The 25,802-nt window shown below is 46.5% G+C and overlaps 1 protein-coding gene across 1 annotated transcript in view; it reads left to right on the forward strand.

Annotated features, from left to right (window-relative positions):
• Window positions 1-13,501: 13,501 nt before the first annotated feature.
• rtbdn (retbindin) overlaps window positions 13,502-25,802 on the forward strand; it is a 64,686-nt gene continuing 52,385 nt past the window's right edge. Inside the window, exon 1 of the mRNA XM_080216364.1 lies at window positions 13,502-13,721. The gene's annotated coding sequence lies outside the window, so the exon portion shown is untranslated. The remainder of the gene's footprint in view (window positions 13,722-25,802) is intronic.

Raw genomic sequence — 25,802 nt, forward strand, 5'->3', positions numbered from 1 at the left:
CCTCTTTCACTAACAAACCGATTCAGGAATAAACAGGTTTACATGGAGAATGTGGAACTGGCTTCCCACAAGGATGTGGAGATGCTCGCATTGGCCTGGGATGGGCACAGTAAGAAGTCTTACAACACCAGGTTAAAATCCAACAGGTTTATTTGGAATCACAAGCTTTCGGAACACTGCTCCTTCCTCAGGTGAGTCAAGACTTAAAACTTACCTGATGAAGGAGCAGCACTCCGAAAGTTTGTGATTCCAAATAAACCTGTTGGACTTTAACTTGGTGTTGTGAAACTTCTTACTGTATTCACAATGAATTTAAAGTTTATTTATTAGTCGCAAATAGGCTTACATTTACACTGCAGTAAAGTTACTGTGAAAATCTCCTAGCTGCCACACTCCGGCACCTGTTCAGGTAAACGGAGGGAGAACTTAGCATGGTTTTTCAGACTGTGGGAGGAAACCGGAGCACCCGGAGGAAACCTACACAGACACGGAGAGAACATGCAGTGTCCACACAGACAGTGACCTAAGCCAGGAATCAAGCCCAGGTCCCTGGCACTGTGAGGCAGCAGTGCTAACCACTGTGCCACCATGCAGCCATTGCACTTTAACAAAGTTGAGAGTTAACCCAACTTCCCTCTTTCACTATTAAAGAACAAAGAATAGTATAGCACAGGAACAGGCCCTTCGGCCCTTCAAGCCTGCGCTGATCACATTGTCCTATCTAAACCAACTGCCTGTATTCCTCTACTCCCCAAACATTCATGTGCCTATCAGATAAGTCTTAAATGTCACTAATGTGTCTGCCTCAACCACTCCACTTGGCAGCACATTCCAGACCTCCTTCACCCCCTGTGTAAAAACACTTTCCCCGCACATCTCCACTGAACCTTTCCTCCCTTATCTTGAACTTGTGCCCCCCTTGTAATTGTCATTTCCGCCCTGGGAAAGAGCTTCCAACTGTTCACCCTATCTATGCCCCTCATAATTGTATAAACTTCCATCAGGTCACTCCTAATAAATCCAATAGGGAATACAGAATAAACATCTTCACACAGAGAATGTGGAGCTGGCTACCCACATGAAGCAAACACTATAGATGCATTTAAGGGGATGCTAGATCAACACTTAAGGGATGAAGGAATTTAAGTATTTACAGAATGGGTTTGATTAAGAAGAGATGGAAGCAGGGTTTTTTGTGACGCCCATACAGCAGAATAGGCCAGATGGGCCAACTGATCTGTTTCTATGCCTGCAGACTCTGTACGCTAGAACAATCTGACCACACTAAAAATGTGATTGTTTACATAGGGTGGCATAGTTGTTAGCGCTGCTACCTCACAGCGCCAGGAACCCAGGTTCAATTCTGACCTTGGATGACTATCTGTGTGGAGTTTGCACCTTCTCCCCATGTCTGTGTGGGTTTCCTCCTGCACTCCAAAGGTGTGCGCGTTAGGTTGATTGGCCATATTAAATTGCCCTTTAGTCTCAGGGGAATTAACAGGATAAATATGTGGGGTTATGGAGTGGGGCCTGGGTGGGACTATTGTTGGTGCAGACTCGATGGGCCAAAAACCCTTCTTTTGCACTATAAGGATTCTATGGTTCTCTCTATCATTGTAAGTAGCACATCAAATTATTCCCATTCTCCCTGAAACAATATTCCTATGAACAGAAAATAGTGAAAGCAAGTAAATGGGTATTTGATATTCAGCAAACTACGTTGGACTTTTGCTTCTAAAGTGATGGCCGCAGGGAAAGTGTTTGCTTAAAATTCTCCATCAGACTAGTAGAGTGAAAGTCAAATCAACGCAGTCACTCAAGAACTCACTGTCCTGTAGGAAGCTGCCCACAGAGGGAAACTTACCAATAATGCAGATTTAAGAGAGTTAAGCTGGTGTCGTCATCCACTGGCCTTGATTCCGAGTGGTCTTGCTTCCAATTATCCTTTGGTTGGCTGGACCCTGGGTTAGACAAGAGGAACTTCTGTAAATAAGGCATGGAACGTGCATGAATTTGACATCGATTTGTCCCATTCCAGCCACTTGAGCACAAAATACACTCCAGTGCAGGCAAGCTGCACTGTCCAATGCACTTTCTCACAGATGAGATATTAAATCAAGTTCCCATTTCTTTGCTCAGATGGGTGGTTAGAGATTCCATCGCACTATATGGATGCTGGGTGTTTCCTCTTGCGGGAGAGACATGTAAACGTAAGAACTGTGAACAGGAGTAGGCACTCAGCCCCTTGAGTCTGCACTGCCATTCAATAAGATTATAGTTGATCTGATCATAACCTCAACTCCACATTTGGGGACGCGATGGCCTAGTGGTGTTATTGCCAGTCTATTAATCCAGAAACTCAGTTAATGTTCTAGGGACCTAGATTTGCATCCTGTCACAGCAGATGGTGGAATTTGAATTCAATAAAAAAAAATCTGGAATTAAGAACCTACTGATGACCATGAAACCACTGTTGGAAAAACCCATCTGGTTCACTAATGTTCTTTAGGGAAGGAAATTTGCCGTCCTTACCAGGTCTGGCCTACACGTGACTCCAGAGCCACAGCAATGTGGTTGACCCTCAACCGCCCTCCAAGGGCAACTAGGGATGAGCAATAAATGCTGGCCAGCCAGTGAAACCCATGTCCCATGAATGAATAATTTTTAAAAAATTCCCACCTGCCCTCTAGAATTAGAGGACACAACTTAAAAATAAGAAGCTTGTGTATGCTGGTGTTTATTCTCCACACTGGCTGTTTCTCACCCTTTTTCATCTGATCCCATCAACGCAACTTTCCATATCTTTCTCCGCTGTGAATTTATCTTCCTTCAAATAGATCTGTGCTAGTGGGAGGTGCTGACATAGTAGTATTGTCAGTAACCCAGAGATCCAGGGTAATACTCTGAGGACTCGGGTTCGAATCCCACTGCGGTAAATGGTGGAATTTGAAATGAAAAAAAAAGTTTTAATTAATTAATCAATTGTCAGATCTTGTCCTTTAGGAAAGGAGATCTGCCATCTGCGCCCAGTCTGGCCTACATGTGACTCCAGAGCTACAGCAATGTGGTTGACTCTTAAATGCCGTCTTAACGAGGGCAATTTGGGATGGACAATAAATGCTGATCTACTCAGCAACATCTGTGAAGGAATAAACAAATTCATCTCCACTACTTGTTGAGATATCAAGTTGCACGTTCTGTAATTATATATTGTAGTTTGGGCTTGTACTTGCTGGAGTTTAGAGGAATGAGAGGGGATCTGATCAAGGGATATAAAATTTTAAAAGGGACCGATAAAGTAAATGGAGGCCAAATGTTTCCCCCTGTAGGACAATCTAGAACAAGAGGTCACAGGTATAGGTTGAGAGGCGGTAGATTTAAGACTGAGATGAGGAGGAAGTACTTCTCGCAGAGGGAGGTGAATTTGTGGAACTCGCTGGCCCACAGCGTGGTGGAGTCTGAATCATTGAATGGTTTCAAGAAGGAGATGGATACATTTCTAATAATGAACAGGTTAAGGGGATATGGGAAACAGGTGGGGAGGTGCTTTTGAGACCAGGGAGAGATCAGCCATGATCTGATTGAATGGCAAAGCAGGCTCAAAGGGGTTAATTGCCTACTTCTGCTCCTAACTCCTATGTTCCCATTTAAAAATCAATTACGAAAGTTGACCTTCCTTCCTTTGTGAAAGAGAAGGTTCTAGATTACCTAGCTGAAGTTTTGAAGGTTATCAAGCCAAACCTGAAACAGATACAGAGTTTACTATGGCAGAGGGTTAAGAGGCTACATAATACACTGCCAGGGACTGAAGCAGAAATGATGTGAGCATTTAGCAAGAGGCTGGATAAGCAGTTGATGGAGAGCTGACTAACAGAGTAGGAGAGCAGAGCAGACATAGAAAGACAGCACAAAAACAGCCATTCAGCCTGACCAGCACTGCTGTTTATAGTCCACGCGAGTTTGCTCCAAACCCATCGTACCTGGATACAATTTTTTTTTAAAAGTTGGGGTTAAGATGTCAGTCTAATGACTTTAATCAGGCAGTTGGGGTGGGCGTGCTTGAATATGAACTCCCTGATTAAAGGCCAAATTGATGGTCCAATCATTGAGGTTTACAGCATGGAAACAGGCCTTTCAGCCCAACTTGTCCAAACCACCCCTTTTTTTAACCTCTAAGCTAGTCCCAACTGCCCGCATTTGGCCCATATCCCTCCATACCGGTCTTACCCATGTAACTGTGTAAATGCTTTTTAAAAGACAAAATTGTACCCACCTCTACTGCTGCCTCTGGCAGCTCGTTCCAGACACTCACCATCCTCAGGGAGCCCCATGCTCTGTACTTAACCAGGAGTGTCAATTCCTCTGGCACTCCTGGAGTGCCAGTTCCTCCAATGCTCCAGATGCAGACTGCATACTGGGAACATTCTATATAGTGTTGTTGAATTTTGTAAATAAAGGAATTCTGGTGAAGGACTTCCACCTCTGAGAACTTATTATAGTCAGGAAAAAAGGATAATGACTGGCAGAATGAATGACGCTATGAGTACACAATTTACAAATCAGGTGTAGGCCATTTGGCCCATCCAGCATGTTCTGCTTTTCAACAAGATTATGCCTGATCTGATTGTGGCCTCAATTCCTCATTCCTCCTGCAACTGATTGCCTTTGACTCTCTTGTTATCAAGAATCTATCACGACCTTAGAAATGCTCAGTGACCCTTCCTCCCGGCACTAACTGGGGAAGTGGGTTCCAGAGAGGTACAATTTCTCCACATCTCCATGTTCAATGGGAGACCCCCAATCCTATCACAATGTAATGCCTTGGACATCACAATATATAACCCCAACCCACCCAAAACCTGCAAGATCTCCTGGGAGAAGAAAATTCCAGATATAAACCCACATTGATGTGGAGAGTGTGGAAAAATTCCCCCCTTGACCCTCCTCTGTCTCAGAAGGGAGATTTGAGTTAATGTCTTATTTCCCAATTCAATTTTACACCTTTATTCTGAAATTGTCCAAACTTTTCACTTTGTCTTGGGGTCTTTTCAGAGGAAGGCAAGAAAGATCCCACCAGGACAGACCTGGTGTCAGAGTTGAAAACTAAATCTCCTGACGTGTAAAATACTTTGATTAGCTGCTTACTCAGAAGGAGTAAGACATGTGACACAGCAAAATGCACCCACCGCTGTACACACTGTACCAAAGACAGAGTGTGGGGAGGAGGAGAGAGAGAGGGAGGGAGGGAGGAGAGAGAGAAAAAGAGGGAGAAAAGGAAGCAGGGCCGGAAAGAGAGAGGGAGATAGAGAAAGAGGGAGTGAGGGAGAGAGAGAGAGAGAGGAGGGGGAGGGAGACAGAGAAATAAAGAGAGGGGGAGAGAGACAGGGGGAAGAAAGAGAGAAAAAGAGAGGGGGGGAGAGAGAGAGACAGAAAAAGAAAGCGAGGGAAGGAGGGTGAGAAAGAGGGCGAGAGAGAGAGAAAAAGGGAGGGGGGAGACAGAGAAAAAGAGAGAAGGAGGAGAGAGAGAGAGGGAGAGAAAGCGGGCAGGAGAGAGAAAAAAGGTAGACAGAGAGAAAGTGGGGAGAGAGGGGGCAGAGAGCGAGGGGGAGTGAGAAAAAGAAAGAGAGAGGGAGAGAGAGAAAGAAAAAGAGAGAGGGGAGAGATGGGAAAGAGAGAGACAGAGAAAGAGAGAGTGGGGGAGAGAGAAGGGGGAGGGGGGGAAGGGAGAGAGAAAAAGAGAGGGTGGGTGAGAGAAGAGAGAAAAAGAGGAGAGGGGGAGGGAGAGACAAGAAGGAGAGAGAGAAAGTGAGACAGAGAAAGAAGTGAGAGAGGGGCGACAGAGAAGGAGGGGGGGTGAGGGAGGAGGGGGGTGAGGGAGGAAGGGGGGAGAGGGAGGAGAGGAGAGAAAGAAACGGAGAAGAGAGAGAGGGGGAGAGAGAGAGAGAAGGAGGAGAAAGAGGGAGAAAGGAAGGGACGGGTGAGAGAGAAAGAAGAGAAAGAGAGGAAGGGAGAGAGAGAGAGAGAAGGAAAGGGAGGGGGAGAGAAGAAGAGAGAGAGGAAGGGGAGAGCAAAAAAAAGGAAGGGGCTGAGGGGGGGAGAGGGAGAGAGAGAGAGAGAGGAAAATGGAGCTAAAATGAAAGCAGAATTAGCCTCAAAGGTCAAACATCTCTCACCGCATGAAGCCCAGGGAAATAATCTAATCGATTTGAAAACATTGTATCTACATGAAGCAGCGGGGAACCATGGAGAGAAAAAAAGTTGTCATATTTGTCTTTTCAACAAATAAAAGTTTCCAATTGAATCAGCAAGGTTAGCCTGATTCTCACTGAAAACAATGGCAGCTTTTGTGTGCTGACTATCTTTTCGCTTTTTGATGACACTGTGTTTTCTGTGGATACAGAGAGTGCCGGGAGATTTCTGAAAAATGTTTCATCTGAAGTCTTCTGAAGTCGGGTCTTCTGTTCCTCTGCTTCTGGAGCCCGTCCCCCACCGAAGCCGCAGACACGATGATCCCTCTCACGGCATCTCCACCCATACCATCCATGTCACCCTCCGGCCAGCCGGGCAAAGGGTTTGCAAGTTGCTCTCCGACCCCTGCCAGCCAGACCCTCAAAGACATCGAGCGGGATTTTCCAGCCTCACTTGTCCCAAAACCATCAAATTCCGCCCTAGGTCAACGGACCTTCCCATTTCCGCCCCCTCGCTCCACTCCGATTCACAGGGCGGGCAAGGGGGGTAAAATTCCAGCCAAAGGATCTGTGAATCGGTACCTTCAGTACGAGACAAAAAAATGTTTGTGCAATGATACAGCTCCTATGACGTAGAATCATAGAACTCCTACAGTGCAGAAGAAGGCCATTCGGCCTATCGAGTCTGCACCGACCACAATCCCACCCAGACTCTATCCCCACAACCACATGCATTTATCCTAGCTAGTCCCCTTGACACTAAGCGGCAATTTAGCCTGGCCAATTTACTGAACCCGTACATTTTTGGACTGTGGGAGGAAACCTTAGGACCCGGAGGAAACCCACACAGGCACGGGGAGAACATACAAACTCCACACAGTCACCCATGCTGGGAATCCAGGTCCCTGGCGATGTGAAGCAGCAGTGTTAAGCCGCCCCAGTGTGTCCCAAAGTGCTTTACCGACGCTTCTGAAGATCATCATTGTTGTCACTTAGGAAACATTGGCTGGAATTTTACTGGCACGCCCACCCTGAGGCTCGGAGAATGGAATTCTCCATTGGCCTGGGGTGGGATTTTACAAGCCTCGCCCGAGAGAGAGGTTGTAAAATCCCGACCATTGTATTTCCCACAAACAGCCATGTCATAATGAGCAGACAATCTTAGTGATGATGTGGTTGCAGGATCAATGTTTGCCTGGACAATGGGGAGAACTCCTCAGCTCTCCTTCCAATATTAGTGCTTAATGGGATGTTTCGCATTAAACTCAGAGGGTCAACGGGGATTCAGGTTAACAGAGTCGGTTACGATCAGGAAGGCACATGCGATGGTGCAACATTCCCTCCGTACTGCACAGGGAGTGTCAGCCTAGGCTTTAAGCGTGATCTGTTTGGAGTGAAATCTGAACCCACAACCTTCTGATTCTGGAGTGAGGCCACTCCCCACTCAACAAGGCTCACACTTGGGCCAGGATTTTCCAGTTCTTTCTGCGGCAGGAATCACCGCAGGAGAACAGGGAAATTTGGAAAACAGTCAAGGGTCTGTTGACATTGGGTGGGAATTCCTGGTCTTGCGGGAATCCTTCCCTTATGGGCATCAAGAAAGTGCAACTATGTGATAAAATACCCTGGACGGGAGGTAACTTCCTATTGTGATAAAAGATCAGACCTTCTCTTATAGGGGGCCACGTAGGAGGGAGTTACATAGAAACACAGAAAAATGGGAGCAGGAGTAGGCCATTCAGCCCTTCGAGCCTTCGCTGCCATTCATTATGATCATGGTTGATCATCCAACTCAATAGCCTGATCCCACTTTCCCCCATATCCTTTGATCCCCTTGACCACAAATACTATATTTAACTGCTTCTTGAAAACATTCAATGCTTTGGCCTCAACTGCTCTCTGGGTGAAGAAACCATCTCTGTCCTAAAAGGTTTACTTCTTATCCTCAAATAAGAACATAAGAACATAAGAAATAGGAGCAGGACTAGGCCATCTAGCCCTTCGAGCCTGCCCCGCCATTCAATAAGATCATGGCTGATCTGTCGCTGCTCAGTTCCACTTTCCCGCCCTCTCCCCATAACCCTTAATCCCCTCTCTTATCAAAAACCCATCAACCTGCGTCTTAAAAATATTTAGCGAAGCAGCCTCCACCACTTCAACGGGCAGAGAATTCCAGAGATTCATCACCCTTTGAGTGAAGAAGTTCCTCCTCAACTCCGTTCTAAACCGCCCCCCTTTTATCTTGAGGCTGTGCCCCCTAGTCCTACTGTCTTTTTTGAGCAGGAAGAGTCTCTCCACCTCTATCCTATCCATCCCATTCATCATCTTATAAGTCTCAATGAGATCTCCCCTCATTCTTCTAAACTCTAACGAGTACAAGCCCAGTTTATTCAGCCTCTCCTCATAGCTCAACCCCCTCAACTCCGGTATCAATCATGACCCCTCGTTCTATTCACCCACTCCATCAGGAACATCCTTCCTGCATCCATCCCATCTAGTCCTATTAGAATTGTGTTTCTATGAAATCCCATCCCCATCCTTCTAGACTATAGTTAATGTAATCTAACCAACTCAATGTCTCCTCGTACATCAGTCCCGCCATCCCAGGCATCAGTCTGGTAAGCCTTTGCAGCATTCCCTCTATAGCAAGAAAATCCTTCTTCGAAGTAGACCAAAACTGCATACAATAGGCGGGATTTACAATTGCACTCGCCTCAAAACTGGAAAATCCCACCCAAGGTCAACAGGCCTTTCAAGGTCCACCCGTGCCTGCTTCGATTCCTGCGGTGGGCAGGAGAGGAAAATGTCCCACAGTATTCCAGGTTGTGGCCTCACCAAGGCCCTGTATAATTGCAGCAAGGCATCCCTGCTCCTGTATTCAAATCCTCTCTCTACGAAGGCCAATATACCATTTGCCTTCTTCACCATGTGCTAACCTTCAGCGACTCCTGTGCGAGGACACCCAGGTCTCACTGCACATTCCCCCCTTCCAATCCATAGCTCAGATAATAATCTGCCTTCCTGTTTTTGCTACCAAACTGAATGACCTCACATTTATAATTGTGGAGCACTGGGTGATCAGTTTTGTGCGTTACTTTACTTAAAAAGGCAATGATTTAAGTTGTTAGATGCAATTCACCATGCCAGAGACCCCAGGGAATTGTAATCAACCTGGCACTTACTAGAGGAATGCACAGTAGCACAGTGGTTAGCGTGGCTGCCTCATGGCACCAGGGACCCGGGTTCAATTCCCTGCTTGGGACACTGCGTGGAGTGTGCACGTTCTCCCTGTGTCTGCATGGTTTCCTCCGGGTGCTCTGGTTTCCTCCCACAGTTCAAAAATGTGTGGGTTAGATTGATAGGCCATGCAAAGTTGCCCATAGTGTCCTGGAAATTGTAGCTCAGAGGCATCAACTGGGTAAATGTGTGGGGTTATGGGAATAGGGCCTGGGATGGGATTGTCGGTGCAGACTTGGTGGATTAAATGGCCTCCTTCTGCACTGTAGTGTTTCTATAACTTTCCGACTGTGCGAGGAAACCAGAGCACCCAGAGGAATCCCGCATAGACACGGGGGGCAGAAGATGCAGACTCCTCACAGACAGTGACCCAAGCTGGGAATGGAACCCGGGTCCCTGGCGCTGTGACACTGCAGTGCTAACCACCGCGCCATCATGCTGGCCACTTTGGAAACTTTGGAAGGACAAGAGGAAAAGATTTTATTCAAGTTAAATGGAATCATGTGATTCTCACTGCAGTGCTATCAGGTTTACTATTCCCCAACATTCGAATCGGAAATAAAAATCCAATTCCCTGAAATTCATACCATCAGTTCCAGCTGTGTGGTTCTGTGTGACTTTAGTTTTGCTCTGGTGATGTACGCTGGGTTAGTTTGCTCTGATTGTCGCTGCAAATTCACTATTGTATTCAAATTTCTGGTTTGTCGGTCACATTCTGTAACTGAAGTCAGAAAATGCTGGAAACACTTAGCAGGTCAGGAAGTGTCTGTGGGGAGCTAACCTTTTGGATCAATGACCTTCCATCATCCTTCCAATTACATACAAGAAGGTAGGGTGTTCAGATGAATGGAAAGAAAAGGTTGCCTATAAAAGACTTTGCACGCTGCATAGCAACAACCATTAAACCCAACAGTAACCATGACATTGAACAGAATAAACAAGAAAAAATATTGCAGCATCCGTAAGGAGAGAAAAGAGCTGTCGTTTCGAGTCCAGATAACCCTTTGTCAAAGCTTTGACAAGGATCGAAATGTCGGCTCTTTTCTCTGCTTACAGATGCTGCCAGGCCTGCTGAGGTTTTCCAGCCTTTTCTCTTTTGGTTTCAGGTTCCATAATTTGCTTTCATTAAGAAAAAAATATTGGGTCCTTGTGATAAACCATTGAATCCCTACAGTGCAGAAGAGGCCATTCAGCCCATCAAGTATGAACCAACCATCTGAAGGAGCACTTTATCTAGGCCCAATTCTTCCACCCTCATCCCGTAACACCTCCCCCCCCACCGCATATACCATGGCCAATCCACCTAAACTACATATCTTTGGACTGTGGGTAGAAACCAGAGCACCTGGAGGAAACCCATGTAGGCTTAACTCCACACAGACAGTCATCATATCATAGAATCCCTAAGTGCAGACGGAGGCCATTTGGCCCACTGACTCTGCACCGCCCACAATCCCACCCAGGCCCCATCCCCGTAACCCCATGTATTTACCCTTCTAATTCCCTGACACTAAGAGGCAATTTAGCATGGCCAATCCACCTAACCTACACATCTTTTGGACTGTGGGAGGAAACTGGAGCACCCGGAGAAACCCATGCAGACACTTGCAAACTCCACACAGTTACCCAAAGTTGGAATCAATCCCGGGTCCCTGGCACAGAGGCAGCAGTGCTAATCACTGTGCCACCATGCTGCCTAAAGGGATGGCATAAAGGGATAGCAATAATCATGGACGATTTTAATCTACATAAAATGGGAAAACTCAGATTAGCAGTGGTGGCCTGGATGAGGAGTTCATAGATTGCTTTTTAGATAGTTTCTTACAGAATATGTTCTGGAACAAACCAGAAAGAGCAGGTTAGTTTAGACATAATATTCAAACAGAATCTAGATTGCAGAAGGAGGCCATTTGGCCCATCGAGTCTACATTGACCACAGTCCCACCCAGCCCCTATCCCCATGTATTTACCCTAGCTAAACCCCCTGACACCAAGGGGCAATTTAGCATGGCCAATCCAACTCATCCGCACATTTTTGGACTGTGAGTGGAAACCGGAGCACCTGGAGGAAACCCACACAGACACGGGGAGAACGTGCAAACTCTACACATACTCAAGCCGGGAACCAAACCTGGGTCTCTAGCATTGTGAGGCAGCAGTGCTAACCATTATGCCACCTGGTGTAATGCGACAGGTTTAATTAATGACCTCAAGGTAGATCACCCCTCAGGAGCAGTGACCACATTATGATTGAATTCTACATCCAGTTTAAAAGAGAGAAGAGTGGGCCTAAGACTAGTATTTTAAACTTAAATAAAGGCAACAATGGGCAGGAAGGCTGAGCTGGCTGAAGTGAACTGGGCACTAGGTTACAGGGTAGATCAATAGAAAAGCAGAGGTCGACTTTTGAAGGGATATTACAGAATATTCAGGATATTCCTATTATAAGGAACAATTCTAAAGGGAGGGCCCGTGGTTGATTACAGAAATTAGAGAAAGCATCAAACTCAAGGAAAAAGAATATAACAACACAAAAATGGAATAGCAGGCCAGATGAGTAGTCAGGTTATAAAGAATCACAGAGAAGTTAATCGGGAGATATTAATTAGAGTACAGTAAGTATTCTCACAATACCAGGTTAAAGTCCAACAGCTTTATTTGGTAACACGAGCTTTTGGACCATTGCCTCTTTGTGCTACCAAACAAAGCTGTTGGATTTTAACCTGGTGTTGTGAGACTACTTACTGTGCCTATCCCAGTCCAATGCCGGCAACTCCACAGCATAATTAGAGTATGAGAGGAAGATCAGTAGAAATGTAAAAAAGGGTTTCTACAGGTATTTAAAAAGGAAAGAAGTAAGTAAAGTGAGCACAGTAAGAAGTCTCACAACACCAGGTTATATTCCAATTTATTTGGAATCACGAGCTTTCGGAACAATGCTCCTTCATCAGGTGAGTGAGAGGTAGGTTCATAAACACGGCATATATAGGCAAAGACGCCTCTCTACCTCTCTACTCACCTGATGAAGGAGCAGTGCTCCGAAAGCTCATGATTCCAAATAAACCTGTTGGACTTTAACCTGGTGTTGTTAGACTTCTTACTGTGCCCACCCCAATCCAACATCAGCATCTTCACATCACAGGTAAAGAGAGTCCTCTAGTTAGTGTTTGATTTGTAGCAGAACTACAGCCATTTCAGCTATGGCTCAGTTGGTAGGAGCCTTGCCTCTGAGTCACAAAGTTCTGGGTTCAAGTCCTGCTTAAGTCCAAACACCAAGACTGACACTCCAGTGCTAGCACTGTCACAAGCATCTTCTTTCAGGCTTGACGAGGGGCAGAGTAGCCTTTTTCTGTGCTGTATTGATAGTCCCGAATTGTTCACATCTCATAGAGGGAGTCATAGAGCCCCAACAGTGCAAGAAGGAGGCCATCGAGTCTGCACCGACCACAATCCCACCCAGGACCTACCCCCCCCCCCCCCCCGCTGTATTTAGCCTGTTAATCCCCTGATGTAGGGTCAATTTAGCACGGCCAATCCCACAGAATCCCTACAGTGCAGAAGGAGGCCATTCGGCCCATCGAGTCTGTACAATCCTATCCAGGCCCTACCTCCCCCCTCCGTAATCCCACACATTTATCCCGCTAATCCGTCCGCATCCCAGGACACTAAGCATGGCCAATCAACCTAACCCGCACATCTTTGGAGTGTGGGAGGAAACCGGAGCACCCGGAGGAAACCCACGCAGACATGGGGAGAAGGTGCAAAACTCCACACAAAGTGTGAACTGATGCCGAAATTGAACCTGGGTCCCTGGCCCTGTGAGGCAGTGGTACTAACCAATGTGCCACCCTCTGCCTCAAACTGAATTCCAACCTCCTGATACACTAGGATTCTTTTTGCAATAAGTTACCATTCCTCATTGTGCCATTTAAAAAAAAATGTGCAGAAAAATCAATGGGGGGGGGTGCGGGTGATGAACTGATCAGATGCCATCCCAACCCTCCACAGCCCCACCTCAAAGAGCCAGACTCCACCTCCCCGCAGCCCTGATGCATTGCTGTGATGGTGAAAGCTAACGGCTTCGGAGGTGGGGACAGGTGGCGAGAGATGCTAGCGAGGGAGGGGGGGGCAGCCTACTAGATACAGCTTCCTTCCTCTGACAAGCACAACCGTGCGAGACTTCAAGCCAACCCTTGCACACAAGCAGGAAATCCAGCTGAGCCAGGCGCGAAGGAATCTGCACTGCCCTTGCAAGCTGAACTCGGCAGAGACAGTGGGAGAGCGGCTATAACACAGGTACCCAGGGCAGCACGTTCTGTTGGAGCCGGCCAATATTGTGTTGAATGTTAAACGGCGGTATTTGAACAAAGTCATGTACAATTTTCCGGATCAAATTCGATCAATTAAACCCCTCGGCACATCACTAGTCTGAAAACTGTGTTTACCTTTCCTTTTAAGCTGTGTAATAATAATTGATCGAGATGGGATGGTTTTGCAATTTTTTTTTGGGGGGTGGCTGACTTGGCCAAAGAATATCAATGAGGGTCTGCGACAAAAATGAAGTTCTTTTCTGCACAATATATCCTGGTGTTTTTATCTCCTCTGTCTTTTTTTCTGTGTCTTTTCTGTCTTGTGTCTTCCTGCCTTGTTTCTCTGTGTCTTGTGTGTGTCTCTCAGTCTTGTGTCTCTGTCTGTTTCTCTGTGTCTTGTGTCTTTTCCCTCTTGTCTTGTGTGTGTGTGTCTCCCTCTGTCTTGTATCTCTATCTGTTCCTCTGTGTCTTATGTCTTTTCTCTCTGTCTTGTGTATGTGTATGTCTCTCTCTGTGTCTTGTTTCGCTGCCCACCCCCACCCCCGTTTTATTTTCACCCAAAATGCGTCAAACTCCCGCAATCAGAGGGTGATGCTGAACTGTGAGAAAACCTTCATCCACCCCAGTAAGCAAAAGAGGTGGGGGGGGAGGACCGCTTATTTTTGCAGCTAAGGATGGGTGAGTGGAGAGGGGGGGGGGGAGTGGTAGTGGTGGTGGTGAGGGGGCTGGGGGGGTGTTGGATGTTGGGGGTGCGGGGTGATTACGTGAAATTAACACTTGAGCTGATTTCCTGCAATTCTCTTTCTGAAATTAATAGGGAGCTGATTTCCTGAGATTAACAGTTATCTTTCTGAAATTAACAATGAACTAATTTCCCCAAATCATAACACTCCAGGAATTGAGTTATGCTCCAGGAATTAACGAGTTATTTTTCGAGAAATTAAGAAGAGTTATTACCCAGAAATTAACAGTGAGTTTATTTCCTCAAATTAAAGTTCCTCAATTGTGGGGGGGAGGGAGGGGCGGAGGCAGGAGGGGATGGGGGGTGGCGGAGGTAGAGATTGTGAGAGTGGGTTCCAGGACAGGAGCCAATCCTCTCGGGGTTAATCTGGTTTCAAATGAGTCACTGTTAGAATGTAGGGTATCAATTTTGAGATTTACCGGGTCAGCGGCGGGGGTGGGGGTGGGGGGCGGTTGGAAGAGGAACCGAATTTTGGGGTGGGTCTGATGAGATGTCCTTTGAATAAAATTGGGAAGAATGAATTGCAAGGAACATTCTAGCAATTGAGTCAGAATCTTCCCCCAGACAAATTGAATAGTTCTCCCAAATTAAAATGCACTGGGGCGCTTCTTTGCTTTTCAATTCATTATATTTTTCTTAGGCTGGTAGAAAAAAATTGTCTTCAGAAATCCTCGTTTAATTTTCTTTTTTTTCAAAGAATAAATGTCAGGCTTGTTTGCTAAAATTGTCATCTGCGAGGAACAGGGAGAACATTATCTGGGAATTATCTCCCACTTTTGAATTGGAAACTTAAGAGACAACACCGTGGGTGTTTGAGAAAGGCGGATAGATAGTGGGGATCACTTGAATCTCTGACGGCCAACCGGGTACAAACTAGGGCCAAACTCCCGAGTTATGGAATGATTTAGATAAGACTTTGGATTCAAGGACAGCCCTGACCCCAGTGCTCTCCAATTCCGTTTAGTCTGGGCTAATTAAGCCAGGTTCAAAGTCTCATCTCCAGTTGTTAAACTAGGATCCGTGTGGCTGCCGTAGTGTGATAAATGTGTGTGTTTCCCTCTGATAGATCTTGTAGCGAACAGTGTGAAGCCAAAACAAGCAGCGGGGAAGCAAAATAGTTTGAATTTAATTCTTTAATGAAGGGTGGGACATTTAAGTTATTTCCTCTGCACAGCCGCCAGTTAGTCTCTTGCACATGCTTATATCTATATTCCAGACTTTAAACCTTGATAAGTTTTGTTTTTTGTTTTATACTGAGAGAATGTTCTACCTATTTTCTTAAACTGTGAAATGACTGTGTGTAAAAGGATATGCAAAGGGCATATTGGCGTGAAATTATTTAGCTCTGATTTCAAAGGCTTGAACCCACTTATTTTAACATTAAAGAGTAGGTCTTATACATTAGTTTGCCTGGGTAATAGTGTCACAAATCCAGGCTCATAAAAGGTCATTTTTCACCTAAGATATTCAGCATTGATTGCCAGATGGGCTTTTCAGGGAATTGGGCATTAGACATTGGTGACCTCATGAAGCAGCCTGTCTGAATATGCAGTCTCGTAGACAGATGGAGAATAGAGCGGGTAGGGGAAGGGGTGAACTCTCTCTCTCACACTCGCACTCTCTCGGTCTCACACACACTCTCTCTGTCCCACACACTCTCTGTCTGTCTCACAAACTCACTCTCTGTCTCACACACATGCACTTGCTCTCTCTCACTCATGCTCTCTCACACACATGCACTCTCTCATAGAATCCCTACAGTGCAGAAGGAGGTCATTCAGCCCATCAAGTCTGCACCAACAACAATCCCTCCCAAGCCCGATCTCCAGTCCCATAAATTTACCCTGCTAATTCCCCTGATACTCAGGGCAATTTAGTATAGCCAAGCCATCTAACTTGCACATCTTTGGACTGTGGGAGAAAACCGGAGTACCTGGAGGGAATGCATGCAGACACGGGGAGAATGTGCACACAGTCACCTAAGGCCGGAATTGAACCCGGGTCGCTGGGTGCTAACCACTGTGCTGCTCTCACACACTCCCTCTCACACACTCCATCTCACACTGTCTCTCTCTCACAGTCTCTCACATTCTCTCTCTCACACACTCTCACACTCACTCTCTCACACATTCTCTCACACACACTCTCTCACACGCACTCTCACATACATTCTCACACACACACTCTATCGCACACTCTCTTACATACATTCTCTTACACACACTCTCTCACATTCTCTCTCTTACACTCTCACTGTCACTCACTTAGCCTCACTCACTCACTCTCACACTCTCACTCTCATTTGCTCACTCTCACTCTCTCTCACTCTGTCTCTCATTTTATCTCTCTCTCTCACTCATTCTCTCTTACTCATTCTCATTCGCTCATTCTCTCACACTCTCTCTTGCACTCACTCATGCTCATTCATTCTCTTTCATTCACTCACTCACTCTCTGTTGCACTGACTTTCTTGCCCTGACTCTCTCACCCTGACTCTCCCGCACTGACTCTCCCGCACTGACTCTCCCGCACTCACTCTCCCGCACTGACTCTCCCGCACTCACTCACCCGCACTCACTCACCCGCACTCACTCACCCGCACTCACTCTCCCGCACTCACTCTCCCACACTCACTCTCCCGCACTCACTCTCCCGCACTCACTCTCCCGCACTCACTCTCTCGCACTGTCTCTCACACTCTCACTCTCACTCATTCATTCTCACTCACTCACACACTCACACTATCACCCACACTCTCTCTCACACTCTCACTCCTCAACTCTCATTCTCATTCACTCACTCTCTCTCACTCAATCTCTTGCTCTCTCACTCATTCTCTCTCACTCACTCTCATTTGCTCACTTTCTAGCACTGAACTCTCTCGCAGTCACTGTCTCGCACTCTCTCACACACCTCTCTCGCACTCTCTCTCTCGCACTCTCTCTTGCACTCACTCTCTCTCGCACTCACTCTCTCACACTCTCTCACGCTCACTTTCTCGCACTCACTCTCTCACACTCTCTCGCACTCACTCTCTCGCACTCACCCTCTCACTCACTCTCTCTCTCTCACTCTCTTGCACTCACTCTCTCTCTCACTCACTCTCTCGTACTCACTCTCTCGCACTCATTCTCTTGCACTCACTCTCTCATGCACGCTCACTCATTCTTTTTCATTCATTCACTCACTCACTCTCACTCACTCTCACTCATTCACTCATTTACTACTCTCACTCACTCTCTCACAATCACTCTCTCGCACTCTCCCTCTCACATTTCCTCTCGCACTCTCGTCCCCTCACACTCCTGTCCTCTCACGCTCTTGTCCCCTCACACTCTGTCCCCTCACACTCTCCCCCTCACTCTCTCCTTCTCACACTCTTGTCCCCTCACACTCTCGACCCCTCACACTCTCGACCCCTCACACTCTCGACCCCTCACACTCTCGTCCTTCTCACACTCTCATCCCCTCACGCTCTCTCCCTCTCAATCTCTTCCTCTCCCTCACACTCTTCCTCTCCCCCACGCCTTTTCTCTCCCCCACGCCTTTTCTCTCCCCCACGCTCTTTCTCTTTCTCAGGATCTTTCTCTCTCATACACACTCACACAAATTGGATCACCGTTCAGAATTGTAGCACCCAATTAAGATGAGGTCTCTATGAAATGATAACCCAAAGATGGTGCTGAATGTTCACTGCAGCTTCCTGTCTGGGACAGGAAGGTCATAAGAAGGAGCAGGACTAGACCCTCATCAGCCTCTCCAACCTGCTGTGGATCTCAGTAAGATTCTGTATGATATGATCTGGCTCACAGTTGAGTGTGACACCCTCATCGGTACCAGAAATGTTGACCCTTTAAGTTTGTATAGGATATTATTGTCATCGATTTCCAATGGTATACACCATCTTCAATGCAATTGTTTCTCAAGGTGTGTGAGCAGCCCAATTTGTAAAAGAGGCTTCATTGAAAGCTGCCCGGCCCAGTCTGTACTTGCAATCTAAGTGCAAGTGGGCGAGAGTCTGGCGGATGGAGTACAGTGTTGGTAAACATGAGTTCAATCATTTTGGTAGGAATAACAGCAAAATGGACTATTATTTAAATTGTAAAAAAAATTGCAGCATGCTGCTGCGCAGAAGGACCTGGGTGTCCTTGTGCAAGAATCAAAAGATTGGTGGCATATTGGACCGGTTCTTGATCAATTGGGCCAGGGGGCTGACGAATGGCAGATGGAGTTTAATTTAGGCAAATGCAAGGTGATGCATTTTAGTAGATTGAACCAGGGCAGGATTTACTCAGTTAATGGTAGGGCATTGGGGAGAGTTACAGAACAAAGAGATCTAGGGGTATAAGTTCATAGCTCCTTGAAAGTGGAGTCACAGGTGGACAGAGTAAAGAAGGCATTTGGCATGCTTGGTTTCATTGGTCAGAACATTGAATACAGGAGTTGGAATGTCTTGTTGAAGTTGTATAAGACATTGGTCAGGAATACTGTGTGCAGTTTTGGTCACCGTATTATGGAAAGGATATTATTAAATTAGAAAGAGTGCAGAAAAGAATAATTAGGATGCTACCAGGACTTGAGGTTTGGGTTATAAGGAGAGGCTGGATGGACTGGACTTTTTTATGTGGAGTAGGAGGCTGAGAGGTGATCTTATAGAGGCCTATAAAATAATGAAGGGCACAGATTAGCTCAATAGTCAACATCTTTTCCCAAAGGTAGAGGAGTCTAAAACTAGAGGGCATAGGTTTAAGGTGAGACGGGAGAGATACAAAAGTGTCCAGAGGGGCAATTTTTTCACACAGAGGGTGGTAAGTGTCTGGAATAAGGTGCCAGAAGTAGTAGTAGAGGCAGATACAATTTTGTCTTTTAAAAAGCATTTAGATAGTTACCTGGATAAGATGGGTATAAGGGATATTGGCCAAATGCGGGCAATTGGGATTAGCTTACAGGTTTAAAAAAAGGGTGGCATGGACAAGTTGGGCCGAAGGGCATGTTTCCAAGCTGTAAACCTCTATGACTCTATGATTCTAATCACAAGGAATTGGTTTGCAGGTACAGCAGGTACGGCACGGTAGCACAGTGGTTAGCACTGCTGCTTCACAGCTCCAGGGACCTGGGTTCGATTCCCAGCTCGGGTCTCTGTCAGTGTGGAGTTTGCACATTCTCCTCGTGTCTGTGTGGGTTTCCTCCGGGTGCTCCGGTTTCCTCCCACAGTCCAAAGATGTGCGGGTTAGGTTGATTGGCCATGCTAAGAAATTGCCCCTCAGTGTCCAGGGATGTGTAGGTTAGAGGGATTAGTGGGTATAATATGTAGGGATATTGGGGTGAGGCCTGAGTGGGATTGTGTTCAGTGCAGACTCGATGGGCCGAAGGGCCTCCTTCTGCACTGTAAGATTCTATGAATAAAGGTAATTAAAAAGGCAAATGAAATTTTGTCCTTCATTGTTAGAGGGATGGAGTTTAAAAACAGCGAGGTTATGTTGCAGCTGTATGAGGTGCTGGTGAGGCCACACCTGGAGTACTGTGTACAGTTTTGGTCTCCTTACTTGAGGAAGGATATACGGCACTGGAGGGGGTGCAGAGGAGATTCACTAGGTTGATTCCAGAGCTGAGAGCATTGGCTTATGAGGAGAGACTGAGTAGACTGGGGCTATACTCATTGGAATTCAGAAGAATGAGGGAGATCTTATAGAAACATATAAGATTATGAAGGGAATAGATAAGATAGAAACAGGGAAGTTGTTTCCACTGGTGGGTGAAAATAGAACTAGGGGGCATGGCCTCAAAATAAGGGGAAGCAGATTTAAGACTGAGTTGAGAAGGAACTTCTTCACACAAAGGGTTGTGAATCTGTGGAATCCCCTGCCCAGTGAAGCAGTTGAGGCTACCTCATTGAATGTTTTTAAGACAAGGATAGATAAATTTTTGAACAGTAAGAAATTAAGGGTTATGATGAGTGGGCGGGTAAATGGAGCTGAATCCATGAAAAGATCAGCCATGATCTTATTGAATAGTGGAGCAGGCTCGAGGGGCCAGATGGCCTACTCCTGCTCCTAGTTCTTATGTTCTTATGTTCCAAGCCATGGGGTCGCTCACATTTTGAAAATGCCACCACGCCATATTGCTATGCAATGAGTCCCTCTCCCCCTGTTTCTCCCTGTGGAGTTGCAAATGTTTTTCTGCGCCAGTATTTATCCAATTCCCTTGTATATTGCAGCACCCTCTGAGACAGTGCATTTTAGATCACCACCACCCAACCCAAGAAAAAAAATCAAAGTTCTCCTCATCTCTGCCCGCAACAGCACCCCCCTCTCCCCAGCCCACCCCCACCACCCTGGATCTTTTGCTCATTAACCCCAGAAAATTTGATTAATAAGAAATTAAAGTTTCATCATTACTGTCACAAGTAGGCTTACATTAACACTGCAATGAAGTTACTGTGAAAATCCCCTAGTCGCCACACTCCAGTGCCTGTTCAGGTACACTGAGAGAGAACTTAGCACAGCCAATGCATCTAACCAGCATGTCTTTCGGACTGTGGGAGGAAACCAGAGCACCCAGAGGAAACCCACGCAGACACGGGGAGAATATGCAGACTCCACACAGTGACCTAAGCTGGAAATTGAACCTGGGTCCCTGGCGCTGTGAGGCAGCAGTGCTAACCACTGTGTGACCATGCCGCCCCCACTTACTGCATGTTGATGTTCAAGATGTTCTGGAGATGGTGAAGCTTTCTGAGAGGCGTGGAAGCAGTAAGGACGCAGTTAGAGGATAAACCAGGTGACTATCCATCTTCCAGACAAGCTGAAGCATTTAGTCTGATTCCCCCGCACACAACTCACCTCTGGAAGGTGCTGCCCCCATCAGGTTAGAGAGATGGAAGGGGGGAGCCACATTATGCAAACAGCCTCACAGCGCTGGGGGTCCCGGATTTGAATCCCAGCTTGGGTCACTCTCTGTGTGGAGTCTGCATGTTCTCCCCGCATCTGTGTGAGTTTCCTCTGGGTGCTCCGGTTTCGTCCCAGAGTCTGAAAGACTTGCTGGTTAGGGTGCATTGGCCATGCTAAATTCTCCCTCAGTGTACCCAAACAGGCGCCAGAGTGTGGTGACTAGGGAATTTTCGTTGCAGTGTTAATGTAGGCCTACTTGTGACACTAATAAAATAAACTCTACGAAATTAATGTTGTATTTGTCAGTCAACACAATATAAAACAGACTCTGCCTGTAAAAAAATGTATAAAATAGAGAGGGGAGCAAGGGGCGGTGGGGAGGGGGGGGTGCGGAAAGCTGTCAAAACTGCAACACAGAACAACGTGCACTGTGTTAGACATGTCACTCTACATGGGGAGTGCTACTCTATGATTTGCCTTGTGATATAATGTCCTATGGGCCTTTAAGTGTCAGTACTGTGCTGTAGCAGTAGATGTTGCCAGGATGTGATGGGACATTGATTTATGTGGAACTGACTAAAAGCACTGGCCTGGCATTGTTCAGTTTTCTCTTGGCTGGGCTCAGTTAACAGCGCTCTCGCCTCTGATTTGATTTGATTTGATTTGATTTGATTTATTGTTGTCACATGTATTAGTATACAGTGAAAAGTGTTGTTTCTTGCGTGCTATACAGACAAAGCATACCATTCATAGAGAAGGAAACGATAGAGTGCAGAATGTAGTGTTACAGTCGTAGCTAGGGTGTAGAGAAAGATCAACTTAATGTGAGGTAGGTCCATTCAAAAGACTGACAGCAGCAGGGATGAAGCTGTTTTTGAGTCGGTTGGTACGTGGCCTCAGACTTTTGTATCTTTTTGCCGACGGAAGAAGATGGAAGAGGAAATGTCCAGGGTGCCTGGGGGTCCTTAATTATGCTTTGCTGAGTCCTCGGGAAGTGTAGACAGAGGTCAATGGATGAGAGGTTGGTTTGCATGATGGACTGGACTACGTTCATGACCCTTTGTAATTTCTTGCAGTCTTGGTCAGAGCAGGAGCCATACAACCAGAAAGAATGCTTTCTATGATGCATTTGTAAAAGTTGGTGAGAGTCGTAGCTGACATGCCCAATTTCCTTAGTCTTTTGAGAAAGTAGGGGCATTGGTGGGCTTTCTTAACTATAGTGTCAGCATGGGGGTTTGGGGCGGGGGGGGGGGGGGGGGGGGGGGGTGGTGGGGTTGGAGAAACCAGGACAAGTTTATTGGTGATCTGGACACCTAAAAACCTGAAGCCCTCGACCCTTTCTACTTCACCCTTGTTGATGTAGACAGGGGCATGTTCTCAACTACACTGAGTCAGAAGGTTGTGAGTTCAAGTCCAGCTCCAGGGACCTGAGCATTTTACCAGAAATGCAGTGACCAGGGAGTGCTGCAGTGTTGTGAGGAGCTGCCTTTCAGATGTTCTGTTAGAAAGTGCTCCCATCAGCCTACTCAGATGGGTTTCCTCTGGGTGCTCCGGTTTGCTCCCACAGTCTGAAAGATGTGCTGGTTAGGGTGCATTGACCATGCTAAATTCTTCTTCAGTGTACCCAAACAGGCACCGGAGTGTGGGGACTGGGGGATTTTCACAGTACCTTCAAAGCAGTGTTAATGTAAGCCTATTTGTGACTAATAAATTATCTTATCTCTCAACCAACATCCCTGAAACATGGTTGTTTACGCAATTTGTGCACAAATTGACTGTGTTGTTTCCGACATCAATGGCTACAACTCAAAAAGTGCTTTCCTGGCTTTGGGAGGTTCTCAGATTGTGACCAGCTCAGAAGAAAGGCAATCTTGTTTTCTTCTCATTGTGCACAGAGCACTCAATTCGCCAATTTTAAAAAATAACTTTGGCATTCTATCAGGGGGCAAGTATTCCTCTGCGTCATACATCACAGGCAGAAATCAGGTCAGCGTAGAAGATTTTGCGGAGGGGACGGGGTAAGACTCAGCCTTGTAATCTCAACATTTAACTGGTAGGATTTGGTAAGTGTGACTGAGGCTGTTAGCGGACACAGGGAAACCTCTCTCTCCCTTGGTTCAGTATCTTTGTTTGGCTTCTGCGTGGCAATGCTGAAATAACATTGTTTTGTAGCGATACTCACAGATTAATTTTATTATAGAGATATCAATCCTTAAGCATTAAAATGGATAGCAGAACCTGCATGCATTTTGCTCTGTGCATGAGTTCCCTTTAAGGAGTTGTTGTTCTGCAGACAGACGCAGCACTATCAGCATTACAATGAAGAGGCAGTTAGTCTACTTTCCCTGCGGTGTTGCTCCGAGCAGGGAATGTTGATGGGATCATAGGGAGAGTTGCTGCTTATTACGAAATGATGACTAAGTTCCACCCCAGCACGGTGACACAGTGTTTAGCACTACTGCCTCACAGCGTCAGGGACCCAGGTTCGATTCCCAGCCTTGGGTCATTGTCTGTGCCAAGTTTTTAGTCAAAGACATGCTGTTTAGGTGCATTGGCCGTGCTAAATTTTCCCTCAGTGATTAGCGCTGCTGCCTCACAGTGCCAGGGAGCTGGGTCCAATTTCCGGCTTGAGGCACTGTCTGCACCTTCTCCCCAGTGTCTGCGTGAGTTTCCTCCGGGTACTCTGGTTTCCTTCCACAGTCCAAAAGGCGTGCTGATTAGATGCAAAATTCTCCCTCAGTGTACGCGAACAGTGTGGCAATTAGAAACATAGGAACATAAAGAGGCCATTCGGCGCTGTGAGCCTTCATTACGATCATGGCTGACCTTCCATCTCAATAATCTAATCCTGTTCGGGGATTTTCACAGTAACTTCATTGCAGTGTTAATGTAAGCCTACTTGTGGCACTAGTAAATCAACCTTTAGCACGGGATTTTACGGCCTCGCTCATCCCAAAACCGTAAAATCCCACCCAAGGTTAACAGACCTTCCCATTGTCCGTCCCTTGCCCGGTCAGATTCCAGTGGCAGATGGGGCGTTAAAATCTCCACCCGCAAACAAACCAACTGGATAGTGAGCTGGGATCGTGCTGTTCCATCAGAAGGGGGCAATGCTCCCTCACTCACTGACTCAAACTGGGGGTCATTTTCAAAAGAATCGCTGAGTGGGGGGGTGGAATTCAGGAGAATTATCTTTACTCAGACAGTGGTTTGATTGTGGAACTTGCCACCACTCGCGATTGTTATTCAGGGAGAAGTTAGGTAAGGCTATGAGGGAGCAAGGACAAGATAAAGAGGGAAGAAGTGCAAGTGGAGCACCAACTGGATTGAATGGCTGTTAATTCTGCGGGCGGGATTTTCAGCTGCTGCCAACCAGGGACCGGAGATTCCCACCCGAGGTCAAATGACCTTTCAATGATTAACTTGCCTGTCCCACCCACGACAGTTGACATGGAGGGCAGGATCAGAAAATGAACCCCTATGTTAAAGATCCTGTCTTGACGTGGGAGAATGTAGAAAGGATGTTTCCTCAGAGTGTCTGGAACTACCGGTTGTTAAAATAAAGGGGATCGCCCATCTGAGGCAGAGATGAGAGGACATTTCTTTCTCTAAGGCTCGTGAATCTTTGGAACACTCAAAAGGCAGTGGATACAGAATCTTTGAATATTTTTAAGACCAAGATAGATAGGTTTGCGATTGGCAAGGGGGTGAAAGATTATCAGCAGTAGGCAGCAACAGATTCAAAGGGCAGAATTTTACCGGCAAGTCCGTCCATGATTCACACGATCCCACCTGAAGCCAACTGAGGATGCCGTTCTCTGAGCCTTACCCACCGCCCCCCAGAATTGGTGCAGATGTGCTGGTAAAATTAGATTAGATGCTAAATTCTCCCTCAGTGTACGCGAACAGGCGCCAGTGTGGCGATTAGAAACATAGGAGCACAAGGAGGCCATTCGGCCCTTCGAGCCTGCTCCGCCATTTATTACGATCATGGTTTACAGCATGGAAACAGGCCCTTCGGCCCAATTTGACCATGCTGCCCTTTAATTTTACCAGTAAGCTGGTCCCAATTGCCCCTGTTTGGCCCATATCCCTCTATACCCATCTTACTGATGTAACTGTCTAAATGCTTATTAAAAGATAAAATTGTACCCCCGAGTGGCAGCTCGTTCCACCCTCTGTGAAAATATTGCCCGTCCTCAGATTTCTATTAGATCAGCCATGATCTTCTTGAATGGTAGAGCAAGCTCGAGGGGCCGAGTGGCCTGCTTCTGATTTGTACATTCATAAGAAATCTATAAGAGGCCCTCAGCTTAATGAAGTGGATATGTGCTCTGTCTTCCCCATCTTTTTAGTTTAGTTTTAATTCAGTTATTTAGTGAACAGTGTCAAGAAGCACTTTATATAAGGGGCAAAGGGATAAGGGGGTAAAACT

Source organism: Carcharhinus amblyrhynchos, chromosome 33 (genome assembly GCF_965287045.1).
Source record: "Carcharhinus amblyrhynchos chromosome 33, sCarAmb.v2.hapA, whole genome shotgun sequence".
In the NCBI taxonomy this organism is placed as follows: Eukaryota; Metazoa; Chordata; class Chondrichthyes; order Carcharhiniformes; family Carcharhinidae; genus Carcharhinus; species Carcharhinus amblyrhynchos.